The sequence below is a fragment of the Macaca thibetana genome, chromosome 2 (assembly GCF_024542745.1).
Source record: "Macaca thibetana thibetana isolate TM-01 chromosome 2, ASM2454274v1, whole genome shotgun sequence".
NCBI lineage: Eukaryota > Metazoa > Chordata > Mammalia > Primates > Cercopithecidae > Macaca > Macaca thibetana.
The window spans coordinates 105,817,155-105,823,915 of record NC_065579.1 but is presented as its reverse complement, the minus strand read 5'-3'; the positions used below and the strand labels follow the sequence as shown (position 1 = coordinate 105,823,915).

Here is a 6,761-nt window from a genome sequence, read left to right as displayed (position 1 = left end):
CCTGACCTTAAGTGATCCGCCCACCTCAGCCTCCCAAAGTGTTGGGATTTCAGGCATGATCCACTGTGCCCGGCCTACTACCTCCATTTTACAGAGGAGGAATTGAGGCTCAAAGGGTTGCCAGGCCCACACAACTAGAGAATCCAGGGTCATGATTCTAACCTAGAGCGTATGTTTCTTCCCCTCCCTGGAGCTGGGTTCCTGAGCCTTCTGTTTTGCTTTCCCCACAAGAGGTGCTCGGTGTGTGTGGGATGTGTGTGGAGGATGTGCAGGGGTGGGTAAGAGGGAGCCCTGTGGATCCCAGGAGCAGAAAGGTCCAGCTTACTAGACCCCAACATTTTAGACCTCTAGGCCCCACCTCAGGGTAAAGGTCATCATGCCCACATCCTAGTTTTTTTTTTTTTGAGATGAAGTCTAGTTCTTGTCCCGCAGTCTGGAGTGTAATGGCGCAATCTGGGCTCACTGCCACCTCCACCTCCCAGGTTCAAGCGATTCTCCTGCCTCAGCCTCCCGAGTAGCTGGGATTACAGGCAACTGCCACCATGCCCGGCTAATTTTGGTATTTTTAGTGGAGACTAAAAATACAGGCACCTGCCACCATGCCCAGCTAATTTTTGTATTTTTAGTAGAGACAGGGTTTCACCATATTCACCAGGCTGGTCTTGAACTCCTGACCTCAGGTGACCTGCCCGCCTCAGCCTCCCAAAGTGCCTCGATTACAGGCGTGAGCCACCACACCTGGCCCGCCCACATCCTGTTTAATGCCAGTCTTCCTCCTAGACCAGAGGTTCTCCGCTTTAGCGGAGTATTCAGAGTATTCATTATCTAGGGAGCTTTGGAAAACATTGTTGCCTGTGCCCTAGAGATTCTGACTTAATTGAACTGGGATAGGGTCTTGACACTAGAGGTTCAGAAAGGCTCTGCAGGTGATTTGAATTGCAGCCAGGCTTGAGAACCTAGTACTAGCCTGTCAGCTTAGTCTTGTTCGTTCACCATGCCTGGCCCTAAGGAATGTTCGCTTTTCTTTGCCCTGCCTCACTAGCCACAAGGCAGAGAGCAGCCTTTGCTCTCAGTTATAATGCAGCTCCCTTTCCCTGCAACAGGGCTCATGGCACCATAACTCTGCTCTCCTGACTTGCTCTTAGAATGGGCCAAGGCCATGATGCTTCTCATAAATTCTTTGAAACAAAAGCTCATAGAATTCAGACATGCCTGCCTTGTGGGGTGGGAAGCCCATCTTGCCTGTCTTCCCTCTGATCTGTATCTTAGGAGAAAAGAAAATGGAGACGGCAGGTTTTGTACTGCACCCTGGCTGTCTGAGCATCTTCTGGCAGATGAGGTTGGCAGCCCATGAAATCAAACATGCTTTGCATCCAAAAAAGGACCAGGACAATTCCAGAGGCTACAAGGATCTCAGAAGAGAGTTAGGCAAAGATGAATGTTACCTGGAGAAAGCCTCCTGTCTCCTGCCTATTGGATTCAGGTACAGAGAGGTGACTGTTGTACTCCTGACTTAGAACCCATGTGGACTTTGAGCCCCTAAGGTCTAGATGCTGATTTCAGATCCTGTAAGAGAGGAGCAAAGGTAGGAACAGAGGGCCCACTGAGAGGTGGGCTGGGGACACGCTGGTGGCTGGAAATAAGCTGAACTGGAACCAGGAACGAGAAATAGTTGTGGCAAAAATATTCAGAGCAGGACTCTTGAGGTGGCCACTACATGTGGCATTCTTTGTCCTGTTCCCATCTTTCATAAAGCTCAGGCTTTGCAGTCACAGATTCACAGCACCTGAAAGGGTCTGGAAGCCATGTGGTGCATTTTTTTTTTTTTTTTTTTTTTTTTTTTTTTTTTTTTTTTTTGAGACAGAATCTCGCTCTGTCACCCAGGCTGGAGTACGGTGGCTCGATCTCTGTTCACTGCAACCTCTGCCTCCCAGGTTCAAGCAATTATCCTGCCTCAGCCTCCTGAGTAGCTGGAATTACAGGTGCCCGCCAACACACCCAGCTAATTTTTTTTGTATTTTTAGTAGAGACAGGGTTTCACCATATTGCCCAGGCTGGTCTTGAACTCCTGACCTTGTGATCCACCCGCCTTGGACTCCCAAAGTACTGGGATTACAGGTGTGAGCCACCGCGCCCGGCCGGCTGGTGCATGATTTTTAAACTGCATTCCTTGTAACGCTAGGAGTTTCTCTGCTACATCATGTCCTAGAATCCCTTGCATCATTCCTTTTCTCTACTTAACAAAGAGGTATACAAGATTTCGCTGGGACCAAAAGGACTCTGTGGTAAAATCGTAATACTAACATAATTTGAAAATCGTGGACCTAGGCCAGGCACAGTGGTTCACACCTGTAATCTTAGCACTTTGGGAGGCTGAGGTGGGTGGATCACGAGGTCAGGAGTTAAAGACCAGCCTGGCCAATTGGCGAAACCCTATCTCCACTAAAAATGCAAAAATTAGTTGGGCGTGGTGGCATGCGCCTGTAATCCCAGCTACTCGGGAGGCAGAGGCAGGAGAATCGCTTGAACGGGGGAGGTAGAGAGGTGGTAGTGAGCCAAGATTGTGCCATTGCACTCCAGCCTGGGCAGCAGAGCAAGACTCTGTCTCAGAAAGAAAGAGAGAAAGGAAGGAAGGAAGGAAGGAAGGAAGGAAGGAAGGAAGGAAGGAAGGAAGGAAGGAAGGAAGGAAAAGAAAGAAAAGAAAGAAAGATCATAGATCTAGTAAAGCCCTCCTTATGGGGGATGGATGAGGAAACTTGCCCAGAGTCACATCTAGTCTCCTGTACGTCAGACCAGACCTGTCCCACAGGATGCCTGTTGGCTCTGTAGAGCAGATGGCAGAAACCCTCAGTGGAGGCAAGGCTTGAACACAAAATGGCCAAGAGGTCTCCTTGGTCTGGAGGAGACACATGGTGGTGAGCCACTCTCAACATAATGACACCAAGACCCAGACCTGCAGACCCTGAGAGGCAGTGAGACGCTGTCTTAGCTTAACCGCCAAAAGTCCACAGGATTTGGTCTGTTTTTGCCTTCGTGAAATGTAGTGCCCTGGACTGGGATACAAGGCTCTTGAGTTCCAGGCTGCCCCTGACTTCTGGGAATAGCAGCCTTCATTTTAAGGGAGGGAGCTGCACATGGTCATTCAGTCCTTAGACTGTGAGCCTTGAGGGCAGGGTCTGTGCTGCATTCTCCTCAGCACTGAAGACACAAGGTGCAGGGCCAGGCACAGGGCAAGGGCTCAGGAATCGTAACTTAAAACACAGTTTAGTTCTTTTTTTTTTTTTTTTTTTTTTTTAACAGAGTCTCTCTCTGTCGCCCAGGCTGGAGTGCAGCAGCGTAATTTTGGCTCATCGCAACCTCTGTCTCTGGGATTCAAGCGATTCTCCTACCTCAGCCTCCCGAGCAGCTGGGATTACAGGAGCGCCCAGCTGATTTTTTGTATTTTTAGTAGAGATGGGGTTTCACCATGTTGGCCAGGCTGGTCTTGAAATCCTGACCTCAGGTGATTTGCCCACCTCGGCCTCCCAAAGTGCTGGGATTACAGGCGTAAGGCACCCACGCCTTGCCACTTGTTTTTAAGACAAGGTTTCCATTTAGTGGCTGCCCCCATGCCCCACTTACGAGGTGTGACCTTCCAAGGCAGTAACTGAGTTTCCACATTTTATGGAATGACACTTTTTCTCCTGGGTTGTTTTCTGTTTTCTCCCCTGGGTTGCCTCTTCAGGAGGTGGTAGTCCCTACCCTCTGGAGAGAGTGGGCACTGAGTGCTCCAGTTTCTTCTCTTGACACTCTTCTTCCTCTGCGTAATCCAACAGGTAGGGGTGCCCCAAGGCTACCAGGGCTGCTTTTCAATGCAGCAGAATTTGGTAGCATGTGCTTGCCCAGGAAACAGGTAGAAAATGGATGGTCAGGCCAGGTGCAGTGGCTCATGCCTGTAATCCCAGCATTTTGGGAGGCCAAGGCAGGTGGATCGTTTGAGGTCAGGAGTTCGACACCAGCCTGGCCAACATGATGAAACCCCGTCCCTACTAAAAATACAAAAATTAGCCAGGTGTGGTGGCAGGCACCTGTAATCTCAGCTACTCGGGAGGCTGAGGCATGAAAATCGCTTGAACTCGGGAGGTGCACATTGCAGTGAGCCAAGATCATGCCACTGCACTCCAGCCTGGGGGACAAGAGTGAAACTCCATCTCAAAAAAGAAAAGAAAAGAAAAAAAGAAAAGAAAAGAAAAGAAAAGAAAAGAAAGTGGATGGTCACAGAGGGATGGCACTGAGGAGAGAAGATCTGGTCCCTGGCTCAGGGGCCTTAACCTCCTTTTTCCATGGATGACCTAGAACATCAGTGATCAGGACCCTTATATATATTCAAAAGGGGCAAGAGTCCTCCTCCAGCCCTAGGGTCTCAAGGGACAGGACAATGGTCAAGGAATACAGGCACAGGCCCCAGCTGTTCTCATCTTTTGGCGATCACTGAGACATGAGAAACTAATTCCATCCTGAGTCTCCAATAACCCTTCTTGCCCACTACAGCCTGAGGCTGGTCCACTGAGCCCCTCCAGACTCCACACCCCTCTCCAGAGCCTACAGGCTGTTGTGAAGTCCTTTCTCCCCTAAAGTCATGCCCACTAGTCCCTGGTTGTCCTGGTCCCTGGTCCTGTGGGGAGGCAACCAGCTTTGTGACTTCACAAAAGGCTATCTTGTGAGAAGCCTGGACCTGGTGAAGCAGGAGCAGGGCAGAGGTGGCTCCCCTCAGGAACATCATGTGACTTTTCATAGAGAGACATCTCCACCTCTAAGGGATGAAGAACTTCCCCATGGTAAGAGCCCACGACACCCTCTATACCTAGAAACTCCCCTCCTTGGTGATTTTGGCTCCCAGGCCTAACTGGGTACCTCAGGTTGTATCTGGCAACATCTCCAAGAGGGATAGGCCCATGGTAGAGGTATTTACTTCGGGTGGTGGGGTGAGTCTCTGACCTCTGAATTTGTCCCATTCAACAAAGCCATTCTTCTCTAGGCCTTCTCTTTTTTTAATTTAAAAAATTATTATTATTAATTGTATTGTTATTATTATTATTCAAGACAGAATCTTGCTCTGTTGCCTAGGCTGGAGTGCAGTGGCATGATCTCAGCTCCTGGGTTCAAGCAATCCTCATGCCTCAGACTCCTGAGTAGCTGGGATTACAGGCATGCACCATCACACCTGGCTAATTTTTGTAATTTTTTAGCAGAGATGGGGTTTTGCCATGTTGGCCAGACTGGTCTTGAACTCTTGGCCTCAGGTGATCCACCTGCCTTGCCCCCCTAAAATGCTGGGATTATGGCGTGAGCCACCACACCTGGCCATAAGAATTATTTTTATTTTTATTATTTTTTATAGAGACAGGGTCTCACTATGTTGCTCAGGTTGGTCTTGAACACCTAGGCTCAACAATCCTCCTATCTCAGCCTCCCTAAGTGCTGGAATTACAGGTGTGAGCTACTGTGCCAGGCACAGGCCCTCCCAAAATGAAAGAACTGATAGAGTGGTAAACTCTTTCTGACCTGAGTCATCATGAGGGTCTGCCCCAGCAGTCTCCAGAGTAACTTCAAATGGGTCAGGCCAGAGATCCCTGAATCCTGTTGAATGGTCTTTCAAAAAATCCAGGGGTGGCCAGAGCACAGTGGTTCACACCTGTCATCCCAGCAGTTTGAGAGGCCAAGGTGGGTGGATCACTTGAGGTCAGGAGTTCGAGATCAGCCTGGCCAACACGGTGAAATCCCATCTCTACTAAAAATACAAACATTAGCCAGGCATTGTGGCAGGCACCTGTAATCCCACCTACTCAGGAGGCTGAGGCAGGAGAATCACTTGAACCCAGGATGCAGAGGTTGCGGTGAGACGAGATTGCTTCACTGCACTCCAGCCTGGGGACAGAGTGAGGCTCCATCTGAAAATAAATATGTAAATAAAAATTCAGGGGCTTCTGAGAGCTTGGAGGCCAGGCCAACACAGACTCTCATCCCAATGTTGACTCTACTCTTCCTCCTGGAAGGAGTTCCAACCCCAGGAACCTGAGGCAAAAGAGGCTAGGTGTGCTTGCTTTTTTATCTCCCTGTTACCTGTGCCCAATGGTCGATGTCAGCACTTAAGTTGTTGACTTTGGAGTCTGTTTCTTTCTCTGTAAATTGAGAGTCGTGGATGTAGATGTAATCAGACATAATTACACACCCTTTGGGAAATGTTGTGGTGTTCCCTCTCCTCATTTTATGGGGGTGGGGTATAGGGGCCACCAGGCAGGAGCAGGGTACCCAGTGAATGATTGGGATTTCCTCTTTGTCCAGGCTGGTGTTCCCAAAGCCTGGTAGTCTTGAGCCTCTAATTGGTAGCTCCTGCAACACTCCTGGACCCTTGCAGTAGCAGTCTTGTCTAGCCAACAGGAGAGCAGGGGTGGATATGAGACAGCTGGCCTCACTTTCCAGCCCCAGGGAATTGCTGGAAGAAGCACAGGAGTTGTGGGGTGGCACCAGGGTGAGGATGGGCTGGTGGGAGCACCTGGGTAAGCCTAGAAGGAGGTGCTGGGAGTGAAAAGCTCACAGAAGGATCGGAGCGGGAGAGGGAGGAAAATGAAGGAGAAGCTTGAAGCTCAGAGGGCTTGGTGCTGTCCATTTTCCTAGCCAGGGAGTGGGCGTGCTTGGAGGTGGGAGTAGGTAGAGCATGCCTATCTGTAGGCCTTGGTCCTGGGGCCAGAGTTGGGGTCTTCTTGCCTTTTCTCTGCTGC

The 6,761-nt window shown here is 49.8% G+C and overlaps 1 protein-coding gene across 1 annotated transcript in view; it reads left to right on the top strand.

The window, feature by feature from the left end:
- The window catches only part of DCAF1 (DDB1 and CUL4 associated factor 1), a 204,847-nt gene that overhangs the window by 93,147 nt on the left and 104,939 nt on the right, over positions 1-6,761 (top strand). The window lies entirely within an intron of this gene.